Source organism: Mizuhopecten yessoensis, unplaced genomic scaffold (genome assembly GCF_002113885.1).
Source record: "Mizuhopecten yessoensis strain PY_sf001 unplaced genomic scaffold, ASM211388v2 scaffold9739, whole genome shotgun sequence".
NCBI lineage: Eukaryota > Metazoa > Mollusca > Bivalvia > Pectinida > Pectinidae > Mizuhopecten > Mizuhopecten yessoensis.
The window spans coordinates 448,007-462,382 of NW_018408198.1; the positions used below are offsets into that span (position 1 = coordinate 448,007).

A 14,376-nucleotide genomic window follows, 5' to 3' on the forward strand; every position below is an offset into this window, starting at 1 on the left:
GTGTCTTAATTTGTCAGATATATTTATATGTCATACAATTGTACAAAAGATTACACTACAGAAAGGGGATCTTCTCAAATCTAATAAAAGAATACATTTAGTACTAGTCCAGAAAGGAGGATTAACAGTGTTGGAGGGCTCCGACTGAAAGCAGTGAAAATCACTAGTCACGAAGGTGTGACAACTTTAAACTCGTTTTGCTTGTCTGGGACGTGCAGGCAGACTCGGATGAGTCTTTAATTGTATGTGTACTGTACAGACTGTCAGATAAAGCCCCCTGATATATTTATATTTAAGCTTTTACAGCGAGTGTCTAACGGTGAAAAAAGTCTGAATTCAGATCTCCCTCTGTGGCAGGGTATACATGTATCACGATATAACGATAGCTTAAATCAAAGCTTTATAATATAGATAGCTCAGTGGCCTTAGCTGTTGCTCTCCTCAATGTAATTTCAGCCCATGAGTTCATTAATTATATAACCTTCTATTGTTTTTAAAATTGAGACATATTTTTGGGGAGAATATAGAAGGCCTGGAGAGGCATCAACTCAGAAGGTGAGGACATCAACTCAGAACTCAGAAGGTTGGAGGGCATCCACTGAGATGGTTTTGAGGACATTATCTCAGAAAGTTTGGGACATCAACTCAGAACTTAGAAGGCTTGAACTGGGCATATCACATTAGTTCAGAAAGTGTTGGACATCAACTCAGAACTTAAAAGGCTTGAACTGGGAATATCACATTAGCTCAGAAAGTGTTGGACATCAACTCAGAACTTAGGAGGCTTGAACTGGGCAAATCACATTAGCTCAGAAAGTGTTGGAGATCACCTCAGAACTTAGAAGGCTTGAACTGGGCAGATCACATTAGCTCAGAAAGTGTTGGACATCACCTCAGAACTTAGAAGGCTTGAACTGGGCATATCACATTAGCTCAGAAAGTGTTGGACATCAACTCAGAACTTCAGGCGGCTTGGAGTCATACACTCAGAAAGCTTGAGGGGACATCAACTTGGGAATTTGTGGGGAATCAACTTAGAAGGATTGGTGGTATATATCACACATCCTCATGTACAAGGGGGAAGGGGTGTATACATGTACAAGGGGGGTATACATGTACGAGGTATACAGGAAATCGTGTAAAAAGAAAACCAGCCTTTAAATGCTTGCATTGTGCTCAGTGGGGACTAATACCCGGTGCCTCAACAGATTCCATTGACAGATCTAGATCTGTTGTACACATATATACTATCAAACTTCACACATCACTGACCACAAACAATTGCCTAAGAATGTTAAGGTGACTTTCACTTTGAAACTATTGTGTCAGAAACTACTGTACTTTAAGCTCAGTGACACCCACACACACATACTGTAGATGAAGATCTACACAATCAATGTCAATTTCAGACCACTCAGTGCTTACAACTGACTCTCACTTTTTATTGTTATACCAATTGTAAGTACTGAAAACCTTGTAGACAAAAATAAATAAAATGAAAAATTGTATGTGAGCATTAATGCCCAGCCTACTATGTAGCTATAGACCGCCACTAGGGCAGATTGGTTGAATGGTTAATACTGCGGCCTTCCACGCAGGCGTCCAGAGTTCGATCCCTGATGTCGTCTAATGCATGAAATATTCAGAGATAGTGTTTTTCTTCTGTCCACACAACTCCAACAACCCTTGTGGAGTATAAAATGGTAAGGTGTAGATGTTGCGGTATCTGTGCATGCTGTAGCCAAGAGCATTCAAGTGTCAGGTGGCACTATAAATGATACCGTTGAAAGCACGGTTCCACTACAAACAAAACACAATACATCTCCAGAACACACGCAGGCATACACACATAGGGAGATATTAGCCAGGTGGCATAGGACCAGTAGTTAGCGCCTGATAAAGGCTCTCCTGCGAATTCCTCAAAATTGTATTGATTCATGTACATATGCTAATTTTATTAATTGTATATCCATGTACTGTAAAGCGCTTAAGAGTGGTGTACGTTAGCTAGATAGGGCGCTATATTAAATATTGTATATTATCATTATTATTATTATAAAAGTCCGACAAAATGAGAAAAATTGAAAACAGTGACACTTAACTTCAACAACTTAACCCTTTCACCACTGTAGACTATGATGGACTCATATCCATTATCAATGTATGGTAGAGTCTACTAACGTTACATAGGGGGGAAAGGGTTAACTACAACAACTTAACCCTTTAACCACTGTAGACCATGATGGACTCATATCCATTATCAATGTATGGTAGAGCCTACTAACGTTACATAAGGGTGAAAGGGTTAACTACAACAACTTAACCCTTTCACCACTGTAGACCATGATGGACTCATATCCATATCAATGTATGGTATTGGTAGAGTCTACTAACGTTACATGTATAGGAGTGGAAGGATTAAAAAGTTTTTTACATGGATGTTGGGATGGGAAACTCCCAAATATAACAAAATAGATCACAGCTTCTGTAAGATATTGACATATCAGTCAGCGAATTGGTCTGTAAATGTGTTTTGTCTGTGAAATGTCTATGCTAAATTCCAAATAATATTTATAGTCAGTCTAGTCTATTATACTGCAGACCATAAATTCACACTAAATTGTATACCGTATATATATCTGATTTAATTTCTAAATTTCTAACATACTAGAATCTTTATATACACATGTATATTTCACATTCCTTTAGCATACCAATGACCCGATACATCTATATAATATAGCTAAATCTAATTTTCAGATGAGAATATGTTATCCGAATTTAAATTCTGCTGTTCAGGCAAGTTGTCCATGCGTGAAATACTCTACATCCACATATATAAACATGTACATAAAAATAACATCTATATATATATATATACAATATAGCTAAATCTAATTTTCAGATGAGAATATGTTATCAGAATTTAAATTCTGCTGTTCAGGCAAGTTGCCCATGCGTGAAATACTCTACATCCACATATATAAACATGTACATAAAAATAACAGTAGGAAGTAACATTAAACTATAGCACACGTATATATATAGGGTATACATGTATAATATGTACATGTACTACAGTAGATTATATCAATAGCGTAGCTTTTGATACCTGTTGTTTTAGATCTTTTGTCGAAATACAAGCTCTTCGTAGCTTATGTTGTATGTTTATAATATTCGACGTAAAATAAAGCTTCTGTATCTGTATCTGTATTCTGTTTCTGTATAATTGAAAATAGACTATATTTCTGAATTTCTCAAAAGGTTTTCTCAAATGGCAATTAACAAAAGAAATACATCCCATTTCCTGCCAAAACTGCTGAAATGCTGCTGTATAAATACAGCAGGGATTGAATCTGTTGCTGCTAAAATACTGCTGTATAAATACAGAAGGGATTGTATCTGTTTCTGCTAAAATCCTGCTGTATAAATACAGCAGGGATTGAATCTGTTGCTGCTAAAATCCTGCTGCAGTTTATCTCAATTTGTATCTAGTTGACTCACTTATAATTACTTGTCACCAGTGGTAGTATCTCTCGAAAGGTTTTCTCAATTGGCAATAAACAAAAAACATATCCCATTTCCTGCCAAATATTTGTAGAGTTAATTATTTCACTTATAATTATTTGTCACCAGTGATAGTATACCTAACAAGTGTCTCTTTCACATATACTTCCCAACTTTTTGAAATGTCCATGGGGGGAGATTCTACAGGCTCAAAATTAAGTATCAACAAAGTATGTGTGTACACCCCTAGAGACAAAATTTAACCTTCTAACCCTTTTAACCCTTTCACCACTGTGGACCATAATGGACTCATCCAGATCAATGCATTGGTATATATAGTCTACTAAAGTTAAACAGGGGTGAAAGGGTTAAAATGACATAGTTTGAGATGTTATTTCAGATGAAATCTGTATATCTTAGAATAAATGAACCATTTAAGTAAATTCACTGATTGAAAAACCCTAAAATCAAGAGTCCAAAATAGGGAGTCTCCCTCCTAAATAGTAGGGTTGGCAACTTGCCAGTATGCTGTATACATATAATTATAATCAGCAAAATTGGAATCCGATATTGATGCAATATAATGTTACATTTGATTCATACTAGCTAGTGTAACAGGAGAGGAAAAAAGCACGGCCAGACCGGGGTTTGAACCCAGGACCCTCCGAACTCTGGACGGATGCTCTACCAATTGAGCTATCTGGGTTGCTGACAATCGACCCAGTTCAGTTCCGCTACATTCCTCTCTCTTTTAATAAAGTCTTTGACTCCGCAGACACACAAGCCCAACGTACGGAGCCAAATGTAACAGGAGAGGAAAAATGCATGGCCAGACCAGGGTTCAAACCTGGGAACCTCCGAAATCTAGACGGATGCTCTACCAATCAAGCTATCTGGTCGCCGACGATCGACTGTGAGTCCAGTTCCGCTACACTAGTAAATATATCTATATTAGTGCAAACTGACTCCGAAAATTGTCAGTGTTACAGTCCCCAGGTTTTGAAGTATATTTTATAGCTTTCAAGAGTTAAATATATTTAGGATGTCCTTAAATCTTTAAAAAATCCTTAACAAATATATATATATATATATATATATAGTACAACAAAACATTTTTGAGGCAAAAAACACACCAATTTTAGGGTTTTATAGACTACAGTAGAAGCATATCCAAAGCTATGATTTGACAAGTGTGCAAAAGGGTACTGGAGATGCTGGGGTTAAACAATACAGAATAGCATGCTGGAAATCAATAGAAAATATCAGAAAAAATATCCTCATCTTTTTCAATTATAAAGTGCAAAACAAAATTGTCTTATAATGCAAAACACACAAGAGAAAAAAATCCTGTTTATACAGGGATCGGGATAATTAGGGCAAGAACTTATTTACAAAGCAGGTGCACAAAGATATATATCGTGCCACCTTAGAATAAAAGTTATGGCAAATAAATTACCAAGAAGAAAATGTGAGCTTCAATAATGTATTGTTTTGGTTTTTATATTTGTAAAGAAGTGTTTGCATGTATTTTATAAAATATAAATTACAAAAAAAGAAATAAAAAAAAAAACATTTTTTGTTTCCGTTTCCAAAACACCATTGAGTATATATTTCTCCATGCCATAGCAACCTAATCTTGCCTGAGCGGTCGATTCCTCATATGATACATGTGGTCGGACTATATAAATTTATATATAAAACAAAACACTGCATGAAGACTAAATCTCGCCAGTACTTTCGATCGCCCATCTTGACATATATTTGATATCATTCATGCTGAGGTATTATTAACCTTTAAAGTTAATACAATGTATGATTCCGGGTCTGCAAAGAATCACTATTTGATACCGCAGATACCCATTTCATCCACTTTAACTCTCTATAGCTACTGAAGCATAATTCCAAAAAGTTCTATCATGTTGTCTCTAAGTCTAACTCGTCCAGTCTCTACATATGAAGCTTGCAACATTCAATATTAAATCGTATGTGGTATCGTTTAAAATATATTGGGATTTATACCAAAACAAAACATGACGTAAGTCAGTTTTTCTAGCAGTCTGTTAAAGTTTCATCCAGCAAATATCGGCGTCAACCGCCCATAAGTGGCTGACAAGTCTGCTATTTATAGAAAACAACCTGTGGGGATTCAAAGCAGACGGCAATACTGATACGGCAGAGTAAAAACAACGCAGGCAAAACATTATATTGCATAAAACATTCCTGACGTTGCATTGTCATTCTAAAAGAAATGACATTTGGCAGAAAGCAAATTATCGGTTCAACTTCTACCGAACGAACACTGTCACCGACCCGGTGGTGACAATATTGTGTCACTCGGACACTTTTTAGCGGCCCGGATCGTCGCCAAATGTGTCTCACCTGTCCAGAAACTGCACGTGCAACGCCCGTATTTACTTACCTAGTTCTTGTCACCAGATGTCAGTTCCGTCAGAAATTGTCAATGTTCAGAAATAATCCACGAGCACAAAAATTCCAACTGTCACATTTGCTTTCGTCGTCGTAGCTGTGAGGTTCATGCAACCACCATATTGGAAAACACACACTTTCGATTGGCCGAAAAAGTAAATCACGTGACAAGGTAAATTTGGCGCTAAATCCACTTTCAATTTTAAAAACGAAAGTAGACAGTAATGATAATAAAGTAAATTTAGATATTCATGCAAATTAATTTTGAACGCCAGCAATACTTATATCTTAAGTCATCTTGCATGTATGTCCCTCTCAAGCATGCATCCCACGCCGCTTTAGCAATAAGTCCGAACTTATTATATCTGGAACCTGCACAAATCTAGGATGGTTTTAATTAAGAATACCAAAAAATGGTCAAACTAGACAAAATTACATAGAAAATACTCTTTGTTTTTCAAATCAATCTATACAGAGACGTATTATAATACACATATTGTAATATATACGTCTCTGATCTATATAAAGTTTCGATATAGTGATCATAATAATAATACATGTACTAAATAGTGTTCTCTCTACCAACTCTTTATGTTGTATAGAAAAAAAGTACAGCAAGACTAACACATGGTCAGATTTGTTAAAAAGTTGCAATGCATTCACTGAATGAAAAAATATGCATGCTATATTCCAGTAATTTGGCTTAAATGACGCTCTTTCAATTGATTTTTTTATTTTAATTGTGGGTGGGGTTGGTGTGGGTGGGGTTGGTGTGGGTGGGTNTAAACTTGATAAATCAATACTTGTCAATTTGATTATTACTACTGTACATCCTAACATCACAATAGAATGATGGCGAGTATATACTTCACCGAACCGTCAAGCATGCATGACAACGGTCGACTTAGCGAGATAACTTTGGCGACACTCAGTATCTCGACTAAAAGCAAATGAAGCCATGCATATATCGAGCTAATAAAACAATAAAACTCGCATTATTATTCACAACAATATTTGAGTAATTTAACCTGCTAAAACTTATTTCACGACGTTTGTAAACTATGAAAAGTTTTATTTAGTGTCCCTCTCCCATTTTGAAGAAAGGTTATGCAATTATCTTTCCTCCAGATTTCGGAAGTGGGAGGGGGATCGAGTTAAACGAAGTACCTATGGCTTACATAACAGAACTCGTTGAAACGTTTAACATATGACGACATTTAGTAACACGATCACACGGTTTCTGAGATGCCTTAAATCTGTTTTGTCACTACGAACCATGTACCATATAACCAAATACGGTTCAAGAAGATTTTATTGATCGTTCAAAGGAAGAAAGTACGTTTCTTTCGATACTATTTTAGGAGACAGACAGCTCGTGACAGCTTGGAAGCGATATGTTCATGGTCTCCCTGGACAGATACAATACACCTGAGGGACCTAATAACTCGTTACAGCTATTCCGTCTTTGCGTATTGCAGAGTTATCTTCTCTTGGGGGCAGGGATTGATTGTTACGTCACTTGTTTGTGAGAATAACGTCATCAATTTTTGAGGAAACGACGTAATTTTCTCACAAAGACCAATGACGTAACAATCAATACCTGCTCCCAAGAGAAGATAACTCTGCAATACGCAAAGACGGAATATTTCGACCTAAACTAAGGTGTTCAGAGTAATTTTACATGTATTAAGGGTTTAGATCGACTTTCGGTAAAAATGACACCCCATTTTGTAAAGTAACGGAGATAACTCTGCAGAGTAAACGTCGGTCTACCGCGACCGCGGTAATTACCCCCGCGCGTATAGTTTTGACCTTCAAATCGCGTAATTTTCACCCAACGTAAATAACCACGTTCACAGTATGTATACTTATTGGGGGTGTCATTTTTTTCTAAACCCCTAACACATGTGAAATTACTCTGAACACATTAGTTTAGGTCCAAATATAGCTGTAACGAATTCTCAGGTATACATGATCATTGGGATGTCATTTTCACCGAAAGTCGATCTAAACCCCTAAAACATGTAATATTACTCTGAACACCTTAGTGTAGGTACAAATATAGCTGTAACGAATTATCATGTCCTTATCATGATACAATTACAGTTGTGAATGCCTTTACTGTCAAAAAAAAGCAATTATTTCTGTGAGGTGTTGCAATTGGGAGCAGATAAGCTGTTTTCTGAGACTGCAGGAAACAATTTATTGAGGTTGTCCCAATAACGAAGGGAATAGTTTTCGCTGTTAAACGTACCGTTTTTTTGACCAATGAAAAAGCTATCTGATATCATCTGCGTCGTTATAATTTCACAGCTGTCTGGCAGTCATAGTTATCAGCTTGAAATTGCTTTTTAACGGTTGAATGTGTTGTTATATTTTCATTTATTCATAGGAAACTTAACCGGCTACATAAAGTCCACGGGAGGTAACTCGTACAAAATACTTGTTTTCTGGTTTGTGTAATCCATTTCGCAAGAACACATCTATGTGTGATATGTATCAACGTAAAGATATAGAAAAAGTTAAATTATTTTGTTCAATTCGGACTTAAAATACTGTAGCTCATAATAGGTTGATTTTTGTGTGTGAAAGTATCACTTACGCACCTACCACAGTTAAGTCAAAACGTCATACACCAATTTTGCTTTGGAGATGGCATTTTTCACAACTTTACAATGATTCAGCAGACACAAATATATTCAACTGAGATGTTTTAAGCCATATTTATTGGGTTTTTTTTAAAAAAAATAATATTTCAAGACATTACCATGATTCCGAAACAACGCAATTCATTTTTGGTTTATATGACGTCATATTATGCTGACAACAACCTGGGCCGAACGTACCCGAAACTGCCTGTCCAAACTTGCCCCAAGGCGGCACGTTCGGCCATCCAATCTTCCGAAAGAAAAAGTTAAATAATTCTTCAAATACGGTCGTGTTTGCTCTTTTGTTCTTATTTTTTAAATGGCATGCAGTTTATCTCCAAATGGTATATGCATACATTTCAAAAAATGCCATACTGCCCAGAACGACATCAATAAAAAATGGAACGAACTTGCCGCGGTATGTCGCCCTACTGTATCTATTAGTGTAATTCAGAGGTGAAATCCGCTTTGATTTAATTAAACATATATATAATTTGGCATTGGGATTGGGCACAAGTTGAACAACTTACACGATGTCCTTTCCCTACAATTATACATTTAGTTTTAACTACAATTCAAGGTGGCAAAACTACATATGATTAACTACGTATTATAATATACACTCACGAACACTTACTCCGAACACACACGCATTTAACCATCAGTCGCTCACACACGCGCTCACACACGCGCACACACATAATTTCAGACACGAGAGAGAGAGAGAGAGAGAGAGAGAGAGAGAGAGAGAGAGAGAGAGAGAGAGAGCGTATATTATATCGCATTGCTGAGATGGTATGAATGGTCTTTCCTGACCCAGACAACTTCAGCATAGACTTTGCCATTTCCCATACACTCAACTATTCAAGTGTTCATCACATCCCGTGCCATGGTTAGCTTCCTACTTGCCATTCCGGTCGTCCTTAAATATCTGTTTTGATTTTAACCAGCAGAATTAGTTGAAACTTTCACATAATGGTTATGCAACTATGCAGAGATGATTTAATGATATACGACAAGAAAAACATGTGTATTGCGAAGGGTGGGCAGCACTTAAAGTGTACGCTGAACGAAAATAGAAATGAATATATTATTATTCAATATGATCCAAAAACAAAAATGTCGAAATCCGCATAAAAATCGGTCATCCCAATACCGAGATATCGACGTGTAAATTGTACGATTTTCACCTGTCCTTCTACTACTAATTAGCATAATCGTAACTCGCGGTGATTTTGCCCCTATCGGTTGTGACGTCACAAGTTCAATGCTTGTTTGCGGTTACCATTGAAGCGATAGGCGATATCGAAAACAGTCATGTTCAAACGGCGTCAGATTGCGAATTAATATTTGTTTTAGTTTTGAGGAATCAGATTATGCTGAAGATAACATTAATTTGCCAAAGATTCCAGACAGTAACATGTACTGGTAGCATTGCATGTCCTGATTCTGAGCACTGATGAGCTACATTTTTTTCAAATGAACGAATTTGAGGGAAATTAAACAGAAATAGTCTCAATGTTGTCGATCAGAGATATTTCTTAATTTAAGCTGGAAAGTCAGTTTGCAATCATTTTCTTTACTCTACACAGAGACGTATACACTTTAAATGTCTCTGCTCTACAGTTAGAACTTATCTAATCATGTCGGCATTGAACAGCACTACTTCGTGACCAGTTTCTGTGCCGGAATACTTATATTGCAAAGTTATATACTGTGGTACCTCTACGGTCCAAATGTTTACAAAATATCTGCTGTTTTAAATGTCACTATTTTTAGTATCACCGTTTAATGACAAATCGACGACATGGTGTCTACCTTACGTTAGGTCAGGCAGGGATGTGTAGTGGATACTGTCCCTGGTTAGGTCGACAATTCAAATAAACAGCAAATTATCGGCAGTTACACATTTAATTGTATACAAAACAGTACCTATGTATGTGATGCTAAATTAGATCACGGACTTTGATAATCTAATTCCGTGATTACAGTTATTTCGGAAATATAATTGAATTATGAGATTCAAACATTTTTGTTTCTCCCTATATACATCGTGTATACTTTAATATGGCTTTATATGTCTCTGCTATACATGTAGCATAGACAAGTCATAATTGAACATCTTGGTTGAATAATGAAAATCATCTCTATCCACTCCCTTAGCATACTTAGGTGTGGAATTTGTGTACAGGCACGGACTTAGATGAACTAATCTAATTCCGTGGTACAGGTGAATAACACTAAACACCTGTGTCCAGTGCTGACAGCAGGAGGCCCAAGACACACCTATATACCTGTGTACAGGTATGACATCAAAGGGATATCAGCAGGTGGGCAAGGGGGTACCAAGATTCAAGATTCAAGATTCAAGATTTTTTATTACGCTCTGACACACAAAGTGTGTAACAAGAGGTCAAACAAAATAACATCAATCAAAATAAAACATGACAGAGAGAGTAGATTACACATGGGCACGTTAAGCATTATTTCATAGACAGATTCAGCATTATTTCATAGACAGAGTCAGCAATATTTCATAGATAGATTCAGCATTATTTCATAGATTCAGTAATATTTCATAGATAGATTCAGCAATATTTCATTGATAGATTCAGCAATATTTCACATTGTTTGATGTACATATGTATCAGATGTATTGTTACAAAGTAACAGTAAGGTTATACATGAACAGATTCAACTGAAGTTAGTATGTATATTGCAATTGGTGTAGATGACAATTTAACAACAATGTCCTCAGGCGAGATAACGGGGAAATGTTTAAGCAGAGACGTTTATATTACGTCTCTGGTATAAGGATCAATTTCAAGAAAATATAAATAAATGAAATGCGTAAGTACTGTCACAGAGTCACATATCATGCAAACTACAATCAGTACAACTGTATCATCGGGCAGATGAAAGTCAGAAACGAGGCAAATAATGCTGGACCATGCTAAGCACATTATATATCTGATCAAGTGGTTTATTGATAAATTACTAATCTTTGTGAGACTTGAACGGACAGGTTCTCCCTCTGCAATATTCTTAGAAGTGGTGTGTTTATTTATTATGAGCTAAATTCCTTCGATTGCGGAAAGAATAAAAACGTTTCAAGTTTTATGACTGGGAGTAAAAAAACACGGGTTGCTGCTCAATTTGAGTATAAATTAATGTACCGGTGCATTTTTGTCAATTCCAATCGAATATCTACATATTGTAAAGAAAGGGGTGCGGTGCGCCTACGTTAATTTGACTAACTTTTTAATCAATTGTTTTGTGTTGTATATAGGTGTTCATCAGATTTTCTAAAGATCAATTTAATAATAAAAAGTATATCATTTACAGTCACTAGATAAACAAATTATGTAAAAAAAAAACACATTTCCATTTAGATAGCATCCAACACACCGTTAGCGTCCAACACACCGTTTGCGTCCAACACACCATTAGCATCCAACACACCGTTTGCGTCCAACACGCCATTAGCATCCAACACACCGTTAGCGTCCAACCCTCCTCAGGAGGAACTCATTTCCACATTAAAAATAGTAAAAAAAAAACCATTTATATGCATGGAGTCTTTAAATATTATCACAAGTCAGTTAAGACGGAATATGTCATATAAGTAGCTAAACAGCTCACATATGCAACGGGGGTCATTTTTACCGCAAGTCGATCTAAACCCCTAAAACATGTATAATTACTCTGAATACCTTAGTTTAGGTCGAAATATAGCTGTAACAAAATTAAATTATCAGGTCCCTGTGGACCAAGCTAGTGTTATTATTTGAGATTTCATATTCAAGGCCTACTGCGTATACCATCAGATACAGAATACCATATACTTTCTGATATACTGTATTAAATATTTTTTCTAATAATTTCTACAATCTTTTAACTCATTCACCCTTTAAGACACAATTGAACTCTTCCAATACAATGGTTGGAATTGATTTTTGATTTTGAAGGTTTTACGTCCGCTAAATTACGGTAGAGAAAGGAGAGAAGGGGAGAGGGTAGAGGTGGAGAAGATAGGAGACGTCTGTCCTATAGGTCCTACACGGGGATATTATAAGTTTGCAGCTGGTGCCGTCGGCTTTTTTGAACGGCATGTTCGAGCCACAGTCGTAGCTGAAGATAGATATTGATGGTTTACGTCCGCCATTACGGCCTTGCGGCGTATCAGTAGACGAGAAAAGATCGACAAAGTAAAATAGAAGGGACAAAGCGTGTAGAGAAAGGAGAGAAGGGGAGAGGGTAGAGGTGGAGAAGATAGGAGACGTCTGTTCTATAGGTCCTACACGGGGATATTATAAATTTGAAAAATGGTAACCTAACGTTTATCCAGAGACGTATAATACATTTATACGTCTCTGGTTTATCTAAGAGGTTGGACGCGGTATCAGAGAAGAGCGGAGGAATGGCACCCCCAGGAAGACCCTGAAACCAGCCAAATCGGTTGAACCCTAGCTAAGATGAATTTGATTAAAATATATTTTTCGAAGTCCGTCTAAAATTCTAATAAATACACCTAACCCTTATAGGAGAGTTCGCAGTGACGTCACCAATAGGTCACGTGATATATTGGTTGGCAAAAAATGGTTGGCTTGGGCCGTTCGCCGTTTACAATTACTCAGTAATATCAATAATAGCAATGGTTGTATCGTGTTGTGTGATCGGCTGTACCAATAGGTTCGACAAGAAAGATCCAAAGAGCTTCTACCGTATTCCAAAGAAACCCGTATCACGCAGAAAGCTTTGGATTTCCGCAATAAAACGTGACAATTGGGAGCCTACTGACAACGATCGTGTTTGCTTTCGTCACTTCATAACTGGTAAGACATTTTTTTATACAATTAATGTTTTGCTTTTTGTCGGGGTTTTAATTTATCAAGTATCCACATTTATTTCGAAAATGTCGTTTATTGTGTTTTACATGCACCGTATGCACGGATAACTGGGGTCTTTTAAAATGATACCCGGTACAGTAGCCCCTGTAGTCAGGTCCAGTACACTCTGCCGATTGAGCTATATACACTGATACACACCTATACATTATAGCTGTATTGAGCTATATTTTCTCAGATTTCAAATTTCATTAAATTAAAGCAAAGTCGCATAAGCAATAAGGTTTATGGTAATGTTGACTACAAAGATCATACAGTTAGATGTTTATTTTCATTTTCTATAAATGTAAAATTCCGATTTTTTACATCATTATTTTTTAAAAAGAATACTTATATTTAAAGTCTTTTGTTATCAACCTAATGATACAATCTTTTTTTTAAAAGCGACTTTGTTTCGTTTTCATTAAAAAAGAAAATCACTTGAAAATAGCTCAAAAGACCTATTTTAGATCAGTCATTAAAGCTATTATAGGTTTTTACAGCTATATTATAGCTCAGTTGGCAGAGTGTACTGGACCTGGAAGTTACTCGCCCAAAAGAAGTTTCCATTTTGCTGAGAGAGAAAAATATTGTCTGGGCTTTTACCTTTGTTATTCAAAACGTGTTTGTTATTAAATAAAAAAATCATTCCAGGTACCAAAAGCCATGACGACACTAGTCCAGACTTCACACCATCAGTCCATATGGGATATCAGGAAAGTAGCTCAAAAGGTGAGCTGCGCTTTGCTCGTTACCAGAGACAAGGGCAGAGAGAACATCAAAAGCAGAAGACAGCTGCAGCATCAGCACTTTTAGACCTTTCTAACATTGAGAACTTCAATATATCCCCGTTTACACTGACGCCAGAAGGTTTGTTTGTTATTGAGTATAGTCGATTGTCTTTTTTT

At 36.5% G+C, this 14,376-nt stretch overlaps 2 protein-coding genes across 2 annotated transcripts in view; one reads left to right on the forward strand and one right to left on the reverse strand.

The window, feature by feature from the left end:
• LOC110458752 (ras-related protein Rab-27A-like) overlaps positions 1–6,061 on the reverse strand; it is a 33,352-nt gene extending 27,291 nt beyond the window's left edge. Inside the window, exon 1 of the mRNA XM_021510640.1 lies at positions 5,927–6,061. The gene's annotated coding sequence lies outside the window, so the exon portion shown is untranslated. The remainder of the gene's footprint in view (positions 1–5,926) is intronic.
• The window catches only part of LOC110458751 (RNA-binding protein cabeza-like), a 37,976-nt gene continuing 29,659 nt past the window's right edge, over positions 6,060–14,376 (forward strand). The window contains exon 1 of the mRNA XM_021510639.1: positions 6,060–6,106. The gene's annotated coding sequence lies outside the window, so the exon portion shown is untranslated. The remainder of the gene's footprint in view (positions 6,107–14,376) is intronic.